A 13,077-nucleotide genomic window follows, 5' to 3' on the forward strand; every position below is an offset into this window, starting at 1 on the left:
CTCTGAACAAACCCACAGAGATATTATTTAGAATGTGCAGCATTAGAAGGTGTTGTAAGCATTGCTACTTCAGGTCCAAGTACATAGCAGGAAGGGGGGAATGTTAAGGGAGTGACTCTGTGTGTGTGTGTGTGTGTGTGTGTGTGTGTGTGTGTGTGTGTGTGTGTTAGAGAGTGAACAAGCACAAGGTAAAATGAAGATACGGGGGAAGGGCATACAGGTAGGGTGCAGACAGCATGGGGGATTGATGGTGGGGGCGTGCAGGAGTGTTGGGGAATGTCATCAAAAAGATAAAATGTGACCACTGACTTGGGCACTCAGAGGCTCCTCACCTGCTCGCCTGTCCTTGGAATGTGGGTTCCACTTGCCTTTCCTGCTCCCAGTGGCTGCTCCAAGGACATAGTCTTGAGATGGTGATGTGATGTGGAGAATACCCACAAGGTATACATGACCGAGCCCAGTTAAGGCCTCTCTATATATAAATTGAAGAAATATCCATTTTCATCTTTTGACAACCTTACTCCAAAACCTCCAAATTAATAAAATGGATCCATGACTTACTCTTCCAATGGCTACTCCCCACTACTCAGGTTTAATGAAAATCCCCTAAGTAAACTTATTTCCTCACCACAGAGACCACCGAGTGCACCACAGAAACTGTTTTTTGCCAACATGCCCAAATGACATCTTTGCATAATGGACCAAGATGTAACTCCCACAGATCCCTAAATCCATGCATTTTTATCCACGACAACATGTGCTTTTATTTTATTTTATTTTATTTATTTTCTTTGAGAGAGAGAGAGCATGTGCGGGGGTGGAGGCAGAGAAAGAAGGAGAGAGAGAATCCTAAGCAGACTCTCCATGCCCTGTGCAGAGTCAGATGAAGGGCTTGATCTCACGACATTGAGATCGTGACCCGATCTGAAATCGAGTCGGATGCTTAACTGTGCCACCCAGGCGCCCCAACATGTGTTTTTTAATAGTCAATACTCGCTTGATATTTTTTTAAAAATCAGCAAAACTTTTCTGCTGTTCTTTGTCCTACACCAGGTTACTCTGGCCCTTGTACAAGAAAATACTTAAATCTCCCTTCAAAACATCAGATTTCAAATGGTTAACATCTCTATAAGACTGTGACGTACCACACTTGTACTTGGTCTGTGATGTGTCCACTCTCTGAAAACAAATGTACTCTGCAAGTTAACTCTAGTCTATTCATTATTCTGTGGAAACTTCTGTTGTCTTCAGTATATTGAATGACCATGTCAAATGGTGTTCTTATTTTAGGGAATTTTTCATACAATCCCATAACTAGTAAGTTTTTGGGAAAATTTATTATGTCAGATTGAAAGTTACATGCTCAATGACTTCATAATCTCCAGATTGTTTCAGGAAATGCTGTTTTAATATTACATAGGTTCCAAATTCCTTCACTTCAAATATTAATAAATTTATATTACATAGTCTTAATATGATAATCATATTATATTTAATTAACAATTACATTCAGTTTAGTCATTTTACAGCAGAGGCCAAGGCTGTGCTATTTACCATTCTCTTGTAATATGACCGTTTCAGAATTGTGCTGAAACTGTCAGATGGATTAATAAACAACTAACTGTTGTGAATATGCATATAATTTACATATTTATGATGAGTTTAAGTGATTTTGTCTTTCTTTTCTGGGCAATGCAGAGCCTGGACAATCTGGAGTCATGACTCATGAGAACGTAGGGACTTACAGTGGAAACCAGTGGTGATTAATGTAGTGGTGTTCGTCAGCCACAAACTGGGATTGTCAAAAATCGTTGAACAGTTGTGAAAGATGGAGGAGAGAATGCCCAAAGATATAAAGATGATGACGAGGGCAAGGATGCTTTGGGTGGCTGTAGTCTCGGGAGGATCTGGGGGAGAGATTGTTCCTATGAATGTATCGGACACCCTGCTGGTGCCTGTATAAGATGAAAACCATGGATCCACTAGCAGATTATGAGCCCCAAACAGAAACCATTATGGAAGAACAGCAATGCTACATACAGTGACCATGCTTTGTAGCTACAAGTTATGGAATAACAGTAGTCATAATTCTTTCTCTTTGTGATATTTTGGTTGCTCCACTTGCTGGTCATATACACAGGGACAATAATATTAAGCATCATGTGGTTTAAAGCACTCTGATTCCTACTAAATTGTTTTCCCTGTCATTTCCTGTTATGGTTTTCTTGTATGGTGCTCTAGCTCTTAGGAAAAATGTATTTCTTGGAATTGCTCTTTCTTGCCCCAGTTCCTTTGTACTTGTCTTTGCCTGAAATACCTACACTTTAAGTTGGTGAATTCCTGATTGTCCTTTTTTCACCTTGAGAGTCATAGGTGAACCTTCCCTGATAAAAGTATTTCAAGGAGAGGAATGAAAGTGGTTGGAATCAGAGAAGAGAAATAATTTCTGGTTTGGGACGATAGAATAAAGTCCCTTATACCTGTTCCCACTACAGGTGTGTTTGCTTTCTTACAGTGTTTATAATTTTTAAAAATTTAATCTTCCCCAGTAGACCTGAGGTTAAAGACTGTTAGTGAACTTTGCCCTCCTAGGTCCTGGCACATAATAAACATTTTATAAATGTTAAAAAAAATATTAAGCATCGTGTTCAGGATCCAGCAAAGGATGTTGGAGGCGCCCAGGTACTTGGGAGCTGTCACTTTTAGCCCCACCTACCCAGAATCCCCAGGACCGATCATGATGGTCTGGAAGATGCTCAAGAGGCAGGTGGTGTCTACTCTGTGAACACAGAAAACCAGCTTACATCCAAAATAATCAAGGAAGCCTTTTAACCCTCAAACTGCCACTACCTGGGAGACTCCTTTAGAGAGAATGACTAAGAGGTTGGGTACAGTCAGGTGTTTTGAGAATCAAATCTGTGGACCCGAACCCTCATCCCACTAGATAAAGTAAGAGATAATGGTAAAGAAGATAAAAATTCCCCAGAAGTCCAACTGTAGTTTGTAATAAAAAGATCATTCCCATTGCCAAATCCCTGGTGGTCATTCTGTAAAATCCCAGGGAGTGAAATTCTTCTTCTGAGCCAGATTCCTGCATGGAAACATGAGACGTGAGGCACATGCGTCATGTCAGCCGAATCCAATGTTCTCCAATTACTGTGGTTCTCACTTAGAAATATTAATATGTCGGGGCACCTGGGTGGCTCAGTCAGTTAAGCATCTGCCTTTGGCTCAGGTCATGATCTCGGGGTCCTAGGATCGAGTCCCCCATCAGGATCCCTGCACAGCGGGGAGCCTGTTTCTCCTTCTCCCTCTGCTGTTCCCCCTGCTTGTGCTCGCGCTCTCTCTCAAATAAATAAATGAAATCTTTACAAAATAAATTTAAAAAATATTAATGTTTCTTATTACATGTTTGCAAGAGTTGAATGCATCACCTTTGAAGTGCTCTCACAAAATACGAGTCACTCCTATGAGGCCATCCCCATGTAATAAATTCTGTGTTCTCCAGAACTCCATGAGACAGGTAGGAGGATTATTTCTACAGGAAAAATAAGGAGTGCTTGCACAGGTAAAGTTTAATGATTTCTGTAAATTTAAGCCTTATTATGGGCAAAGGGTGGACTTGACCTGACCTTGCTGGTAAAAAGACAGTGCATTTAAACACTAAGCTATTCTAACATGACTACTTAACTGTGTTCTTAAAATAGTACAGATGCATTATAAATATTTTCACACCTTGTCTTTTTATTTTGGATTGGTGCTATTTGTTTTACAATTTTATTGTGACAAGTTTCCATTTATGGGTATATTCTGTTACAAATTATAAATATAGATTTAGATTTCTTAATAAAATGTTGATGCATCAACTATAGTATAACTCTCTCAGGCCTGCATTACGACAAATTATCTTTAAAGAAGGTACAATTGGCTCTATTTTGGGATGGCAACAGAAACACTAATTTGCTTTTAGGCTGGGAGCAAAATGGCACTTATCACAGGAATCACTTAACAGGATGTCAGTGCCTGAACTGTGGAACATGAGCCACAATATGTGATAAAGTTACGTAAGGTAGAAACTGAATATTAGTATTTTTAAATCATAAACTAATCTGTTTATTAATACATGACTAAAGTAAAAGTATTAAGAAGAAGGCATGATTTGTGAACTATTAAAATAGAGACTCCTTTCAAAATGGGATCTCAAGCGTGTGATGTATGTGTATTTTATAAATTGAAATTGTGGAATTTAAGATTCATATGAGATTACCTTTAAATCAGAGAATACATCAACAGATACGCTGTGCCTCAAACCACCGTGCTGTTACCATTTCATCTAATGCTGCTTCTCACTAAAGTTATCAGGTCCTAGATGTTCTCAATAGGAAACAATCACTGTCTCCATTAAGCACTTCACACACTTGACTAGAGAAAACATTTCTACTCTTGCATTTACCATTTGGAAATACCCTTTCTGTATGCGATTAAAGAATTCCGGTAGTATTAGCCCATTTTATTACAACATGGAAGTGTTGCGGCACCTCTAGCAATCCTGAGAATTTAGTCTATAATTCCTGTAAGATAGCCTGAACAACAGATTGATTTCGGTACTTGAGTCCTAAGCACTGGAAACCAGGTTTCTTTATCACTTGATTAGACCCCACTAGTCACTGTCAGAGAGGATGACATTAAACACATCAGGAGCCCTCAGGGATTAGTGAAGGTCTAGGACCCCTCTCTCTTTACTAGTTCAAGTCAAGCCTCAGACTTATGCTTCCTTCCCATGTGGCTTTGGCACTGGACCAGGTTCAAACCAGAAGAATCTTTTTTTCCCAAGATGATCACTTACCCAAACTCCTGATACCACTCCTTGGTTGAGACTCTACCTCCCAGACCAAAATAGAAAATACTCACCTGACTCCCTTGGGCTGCCAGCACGGAGGTCAGCGTGACATCACAAGAACCAGTATGTGGGAGAGGGAGGCAGTCGGGCCACTGGATATGGGTTTGTGGGAAAACAATACTGTATTATAAATATTCATTTTCATACCTTGTCCTCCCCTCCCCCACAGACCTGCAATGATCTCTTCGCCTGTAGCTGCCATGAGAGGACTAGGCTTGGGAAACTGAGAATATTTGTGACAAACCTTTTTTCTCAGTTGCTAGGTACCAAAAACCAGTTCCAAGTTTGTAGGGCACATCTCCGAAGAGATCATTGCAGGGTTTGGGAGAGGTTCTTAACTTTTATCCCTGGAAGCAGACAGGGTATCAGATGGAAGGAGCAAGAAATTCTGAGGTCTGGCATGTGGGAAACTTGCAGGGAAGCTCCCGTGTCTCATTGGATTCTCTGCTCTCCAGAAAAGTTTTTTTTCCCCCCCAAAGTGAGTTCTTTCTTCATCTTCAGAGCACTAAGCTACACCATGTTTAATTGGCGGCAGAGCAATGAAAACAGATAACATACCTGAGAAGGACTTTGGAAGTGACAGCCGTCACTGAAGCACACGATGACAATTTACACTGGAAACCTCTGGATAGAAACCCACAACTCAGTGGCAATTGATTTGGAAATCTAAGTGATGCAAAAATTGTGTTTCTTTTTTTCTTTCTTTTTTTCTTTTTTTGATATTTTGTTTTTTTCTAAATGAGGAATTTTATTTATTTTTTATTATTATGTTACGTTAATCACCATACATTACATCATTAGTTTTTGACGTAGGGTTCCATGATTGTTTGCGTATAACACCCAGTGCTCCGTGCAGTACGTGCCCTCTTTTTTTTTTTTTAAAGATTTTATTTATTTATTCATGAGAGAGAGAGAGAGAGAGGCAGAGGCAGAGGGAGAAGCAGGCTCCCTGCAGAGCAGGGAGCCTGATGTGGGACTCGATCCCAGGACCCTGGGATCGTGACCTGAGTCAAAGGCAGTTGCTTAACCGTCTGAGCCATCCAGGTGCCCGGTGATGCAAAAATTCTGTAGCAACATGTACTCTCCCCATATTCACCCTTCCCCAACCCCCCAGTAGGGATATGAATTATAAATAGAACAATATCCATTGAAAGTTAGAAGTTTATGAACTCCTCACTAATACAGCATGGCTTTACAGACAGGATCGGATGATTTTTACAGGTAGTTCTTAAAATTCCCTCAACTATGAGATAAGCCAATGTTACTTCCTTGATTCTAGTGCCCTGAATGATTACCAGTCTTCTACCCTTGTTGATTGGTTGATTGATCGATTGCTGAATTTCCAGTAAGGAGCCTTGTTTTCTTCTATAATTAATTAACAAACTATGAGTTGCAATTAGTCTGTTGTTTTTTCCTACAAACAAATGCCCATTTTGATCCACATTCAGCATTTAACGCACCCCCAATTTCAAAGTCAGGGATTAAAACCATAATGGTGGACAACCTCTAGTACACAAACACACTCTGATTTATACCCTTACACACAGATCAAACACACGTGTGCATGTACACACACACACAAATACAGTCACATACACTCACATATTTAACCACATACACATTTACATAGACTCCCCTTTATGAACTCAGATTCTTCCACAGCTCACCACATATAAACACACATTCGCATTTGTACACCCTACGCACACATTTAACAAAGTTGCACCCACACCATCATCATGTGTGTGTGTATCTAGATAAGATGTTAGTATATGGAAAAATAGTAGTTTCACCTCACTTCTAGAGACCCCCAAAAGGGGCGCTTTTCACCTTTGTTACTCCTTCCATCCCTACAACAACCTGTAAAGAGGGTATTTACAAAGCACAACATTTCAAATGTGCTGTGAGCATTGTCACTTCAGTTCAAGGCACATAGCTTCAGAGTTGTAATATTGCGGGAGTGACCGTGTGTGCGTGTGTGTGTGGGGGAGGCGGGTAAAGTGAGGGCAAAGAGAAGGGGCACGTAGGTAGTGTGCACACAGCACAAAGAACGGAAGGATAGTGAGGAAAGAGGTTAAAAGACACAAGAAGGTTAAAGTCACAGAGTGGTTGAAGGGCAGGGCTGAAGGACACAAGGGACCAAGTATGCCAGGAAGTTAAGGGAATGGGAGATATGTACCAGGTGGATAATTGGTACAAATGTGATGGAAATAAATGGGTTAAGAGGGGATAGATCATGAGACAACGTGGTTAAAGACCGAGAGTGGGTAAAAAGTACAGGAGACTTAATGTCTGTGAGTGTTGAATAATATGAGGGACAGCTTGTTCTGTGTATTTAAGAGTCTTTTTATTTTGTCTGTCTCTTTTTTTTCTTTGTTCATTTGTTTCTTAAATTTCACATATGCGTGAGATCATATGGTATTTATCTGTTTCTGACTAACTTATTTCTCTTCAAATTATACCCTCTAGGTGCATCCATGTTGTTACCTCACATATGTAGTAAAATCAAGTCTGCATGGATGAAATCCATAATAACTTAAAATGTAAAAAAAAACTAGAAAAATATTAATATTTATTTCATTATGTAATAAATAAGCAAAGGTCAAAATGCTGGGTTCAGTAGGTGAATGATTTTACTTTTACTTCATAAAAATTATATACATGTTATGTACATATAACGCATAATTATATAGATGTAATTATATGATACATAATTATTCTATTAACAGGTGTATAATTACATATGAAGATTCCAAGATACTAGTGGAATGTTCAAAGTGATAATATACAAACTATATAAAATTAATAGTATGTAAAACAACAATATCTATATTGGATTAAATATCTTACAATAAAATCAGGACTAATTCTATAAAATTGAGGAAAGTTTAAAAGTAGACAAAAATATAACCAGGCACTTTGCAGAATAAGTGAAAATGCTCAATAAACATTTAATAACCTTTGATTTAGTTTTTACATGAGGGAGTGAAAAGCAAACAGCAGTGACATGGTGATTTCACTCATCAACCTGAAAAATATAAATGTTTCTCAAAATAGAATGCTATTAAAGGTTTGTGGCTATGAATCTTCTCTGGACTATAGCTACAGCCTTTTCAGAATTAGAGAGGGAGATTATAAATAAAATAAATAAATAAAAATATTTATTTATATTATATATATTTATATATATTATATAATAATTATATATTATATATTATATATAATATAAATATTTATATATATTATATTTATAAAAAATAAAAATAAATATATTAATTTTGCTGCATTTTTAAAATATGTAAATATGTGTGGGGGTGCCTGGGTGGCTCAGTTGATTAAGCATCTGAATCTTGATTTCAGCTCAGGTCATGATCTCGGGTCATGAGATTGAGCTCCACGTTGGGCTCCACATTCAGTGGGGAGCCTGCTTGAGATTCTCTCTCTCCCTCTCTCTCCTACCCTCCCCCCACCCTGCACTTGCTCACACACACACACTCTCTCTCTCAAATAAATAAATAAATAGATCTTAAAAAATAAAATATGTAAATATATGTGAATGATTACAATATCATATTTGTTCAGATTATAAAGAAATATATGGCTTTCATAATCTCTGATGACTTCTTTTATAATTTAGTGTAATACACAATGACATCGGTTGGGAGTTTAATCCAAGAGATAATGAAATCTCGTTTTCTGCTTATAGATTTTATGCTTAAGGACTGTAGTTTTGAAATCAGTCTGTTGTTCAGCCTACCTTACAGGAATCATAGACTATCTTTTCAGAAATTGCTAGAAGTGTCTTTAACATGTCCATGCTTGTAATAAAGAGGGGGATGAATCTATAGGCATCATCTAATTCTGTGCAGAAACAACGTGCCTGAATGGCAATTGTTAGAATAGAAATCGTCTCTCTAACTCTGGGTGTATGAAGTGTTTAATGGAGACAGTGAATCATTTTCTACTGAAAACACCTATGTCTACTGATTACAGTGAGACTGTTTTCCCTCTTATAGTTAGGGAAGCAACATTTAATGAAAAGATAACTTTAAAACTTTGGTTCCCAAGAGCCTCTGTTAGGCTCAGATGTGTCTTGTGATATACTCTCTGACTAAAAAATATTCTTATATCAATCCCAAGCTCTGTTAATTGTAGTTATATAAATGCACAAGATCTCTCACCTTGCATATTCTGTTTTATATGTGTGCCTTATATTTTAATCTTTCAAAAATTATTGCTGATAGTTTTACTTAATTCAGAGATTAATAAATAGGTAAGTTAGTAATAATTTAGCTTCTCTCTACTCTGTTTTGTCCATGTTAGTGTTTCATGCCCCATTATTTAGGGCACAATATTGTTAAGTAATTCTTATGAGATATGCCATTGTACTTTTGCTTCTGGCATAAAAAACAAATGTTAAAATTAAATACAGCATGGAGACAGGACTTGAAAACTCCCTGAGAAGACAAAACCATTTAGTAAAACTTAATTTAGCTTATTCTGCAAAGCATGCAAAACTTACCTCGAGCCACTTCTTGTAAATGCCTGTGATAATTATAAAAGAAACTTGTCATCCTCCTAAAAATGGTATAAGACAATCACTTTTAACCAGTCCCCTGCCATCTGAAAACCCCCATTATAATAACCAGTCATTCTGATGACTGGGTGGCTCAGTCAGTTAAGCATTCAACTCTTGAATTCGGCTCAGGTCATGATCTCAGGGTCATGGGATCAAGCCCCACGTCGGGCTCCTTGCTCAGCCGTGAGTCTGCTGGAGATTCTTTCCTTCTCCCTCTGACCCTCCCTCTACTTGTGCTCTTTCTCTCTCTTTCTAAATAAATAAATGAAATCTTTTAAAATAACAATAACCACTCATTGTAAAGGTTAAACAGTTTGCTTATTTTCACTTTATCAGCCATCTTGGAACATCGTGTCCCTGGGCTTCATATCAGTCTTTCAAAGGCAAAAGGTCCCAGGCCCCCAACTGTTCTTATATGACCACAAAGTCTTATTAAATATTACTTATTGATTTGACACATCCTAATATAGAGACAATCTTGAGTTCATTAAATCCAACTTGTCACGGGGCAGGTACCTATAGTATTAAATTGTAATCAGTGCATCTACATTTTTTTATGACCTCTAAATCTTTATTCAAAACAGACATGGGTTTATAGAACAAAGGCAACACATAAATGGAAATGTTTTACAACCAAAACTACAAAATAAAATGCCACCAGTCTAACATAAAATGATAGGTATAAAAATAGATTAGTAACATTAAATAGGTCTGGATTATTCAAAGAATACATAGAACTATCCTCCTTGGTATGGCATGATGGTTAAATGCACTACCATTTACCACTCCCACCGTGTTCTAGTCCCCACTATGCCACTAAGATGTGAATTGCTGTTATCCCCTGATGTGCTATGTTTGGGGCTCACAATCTGGGCCAGTGGCTCCATGGTTTTCATTCTGCACAGGTACAAGCAGCAAGTCCAACACATTCATAGTACTAATGGCCCCCGCAGATCCTCTCCTGAGTCCAGAGCACCTTTGTGTCTTTTTACTTCCTCTCCTCCATTTTTCAAGTTTGTATTACCCTTATCTATAATTCCAGCTGGTGGCTAGTGAACACCACAGCTATGGTTTCTGTGTGTTTTCCGACTGTCAGCCCCTTTCTGCTCATGAGCCGTGGCCACATTGTGCCCAGTTTCTGCTCTGCCTGAATAAGGAACACAAAATCCCCTCATCTTATTCAAAAGTATGAGTAAATGTATGCCTTTGCACAGCATCCCATCGTTTATCCAGTCACTGAGAGTGAGCATCATAAGTGCAATTGTGAAACAGGCACATCACAATAGAGTCTGAACAAGACAGGCTGAGCTTCTGCCCCAGTAATAATAATAATTAATAGTAGCAACTAAAAATGAAAGATTATGTAATTATTACGTAAACAAGTCTGTCATTTGATAAAGAGAGGCTCTTAATTTCAATACAATAATCTAATGTGTCATTTTTTCCCCTTCATAGTGAATGCTTTGTTTAAGGCATCTTTTCCTACCCTGAGATCACAGTTCTCTTGTGTTTTCTTCGGAAAACTTCATTATCTATCTTTATAATTTAGATCTGCAAATCATTAATAATTAATTTTGGGGGTGCCTGGGTAGCTCGGTTAAGTGTCTGCCTTGGGCTCAGGTTACGATCCTGGAGTCCTGGGATCGAGCCCCGCATTGGACTCCCTGCTCAGGGGGGAGTCTGCTTCTCCCTCTTCCTCGGCTGCTCCCCCTGCTTGTGCTCTCTCTCTCTCAAGTGAATAAATAATATCTTTTTAAAAAAATAATTTTTTGTGTGGTGTGTTTAGAGATTGACTTTTTTCCAATGCAGCTAAGACATTTCATTATGAAAATGTTTTATAATACTTTGTTTTCACTTGTTCTCATCTGTCACTGCTGCATCCCGTTAACATCTCTCCATGGAGCTGATTTTTTCCATGAAGATCCCTGTTAATTCTTCCCATTCTCTCCTGTCTACCACACAGCCAAAGTCCATCTTGGTGTCAAAAATCTTCAATGGCCCTTTTTCCTGAGGGGGTCAGTTAATCCCACATTTAGAGGGAAAGGTGCACTCTGCTGGGACACAGTTCTCTATGGGCCTCTCAGGGTTTGTTTGTTTTTTTTTTCATGTCCCGTGTCAGCTCTGTTCCAGATTCTCTTGTCAAGGATTGTTGTAAGATGGTGGTAGCGTCTTTCACTGGACCAAGGGATGGATTGATTTCCCGACCAGTATAATAAAGATTATACCTCCTTCTGAGGCAAGGTTGAGCAGTTTTGTTTGTAATAAATAGCAAAAGATCTGGGTTGAGTTTCCTCAGCTGTGACACAGATCTGTTCATGCAGCATCTACCTGGGCCCCTTTGCCTCACCTTGTGGCGTGTGGAGTGAGGAAGAGGCATATGAACTGAAGTTCTTACTTCCGGTTGTCAAATGATCAATAAAGCCTTTTGTGTCCATCTCAGGAGTCTCATGCCTTCTGCCACCAGCCATGAAACTGGCAAGCTAATTTGTTTTGACTTGTAGTTATAACATCTAACACACTTCACATTTCTTGGCAGTCTTGGTGACAAGGATGAGGCAATGAGAGAGAGTCATGACTCTTTGGAAAGAAAGGGACAAGGTCCCTTTGTGGGTCTGGGTCGGGATACAGAAGGCTCTCCAGGACCAACAGTAAATTCTCTCATCCAGGTGTTAGACCTGGATGGTGGTGAGCAGGGCCTTCCACTGTCTTACCTGTTAATGAAGGCTGCTGTTGGGGGGGGAGCGGGGGGTAGGAGGATTGAAACAAGCAACCTGAATGTGCTTTGTTCTTCAGTCTTCCCCTGGCAGAAGGATGAAGGGTCTAGAAGTATTGTTCATCCCTCTCCTGATGTGGGAGAGGGAGGGACAAGGAGTCCCCAGAGCCGGTAAAGAGATCTGGGTGCATCAACATTGTAAGTCAATGTGATTGAGCTGCATGTGGCCAGTAGCCTGCTAGAAACCAAAAGAAAATGTGCCTTGCTAGTACCTTGCTTACAGCACACTGACAGTCTCTCCCTCTGGACCTCCTGATGTCTCTGTCAGCCTACGACCTGACTTCAACAGCTTTAGCAGCAAGCTTCAACACGCTTGGGGGAGGGAAGGAACTCAAACTTGTATAGCTTTGTTGGATCAGGTGCCATGCCACCATCTTACATGGTTGTGGGAAGGGAGGCTAAGTGACAAGGACTATAGGGTCAAGTATGCAAATAGGCAGGAATAAAGAAACCTCTAAGCCAGGCCACCCTTCATTTTCTGGGAGGTGCAAGGGGGAAGCCAGCTCAGACCTTAAGGTGAAAAGCACTGAAGAATGAAAAGTGGGGGTATCTTCCCCACTGCCCTGGCCACCCCCCACGCACCATGTTAGCCTTTTCTGGCCCCTTGCATTCTCCAAGCTCCTGCTCAGGTAGTAACACAATCTTACTGCAGCCTCTGACTCATACAGATGTTAAACATTCTCATCTGTGTTCACATTGGGGAAAAAAAGGAACCAAACTCCTCTGGTAAGGTTTGGGCAGGGTTCGCAGCGAGAGAATGTAGCTACAGTGATGATGCTGGTGCTAATTCCGCATCCCGTTGCTCCTTCTACATCAGAATCTCTA

General features: G+C 39.5%; 1 pseudogene; it reads right to left on the reverse strand.

Moving 5' to 3' along the window:
- Nucleotides 1-1,643: 1,643 nt before the first annotated feature.
- On the reverse strand, nucleotides 1,644-3,046 carry LOC113936207 (annotated as a pseudogene).
- Nucleotides 3,047-13,077: the final 10,031 nt, after the last annotated feature.

This window comes from Zalophus californianus, chromosome 17 (assembly GCF_009762305.2).
Source record: "Zalophus californianus isolate mZalCal1 chromosome 17, mZalCal1.pri.v2, whole genome shotgun sequence".
Taxonomy (NCBI): Eukaryota; Metazoa; Chordata; class Mammalia; order Carnivora; family Otariidae; genus Zalophus; species Zalophus californianus.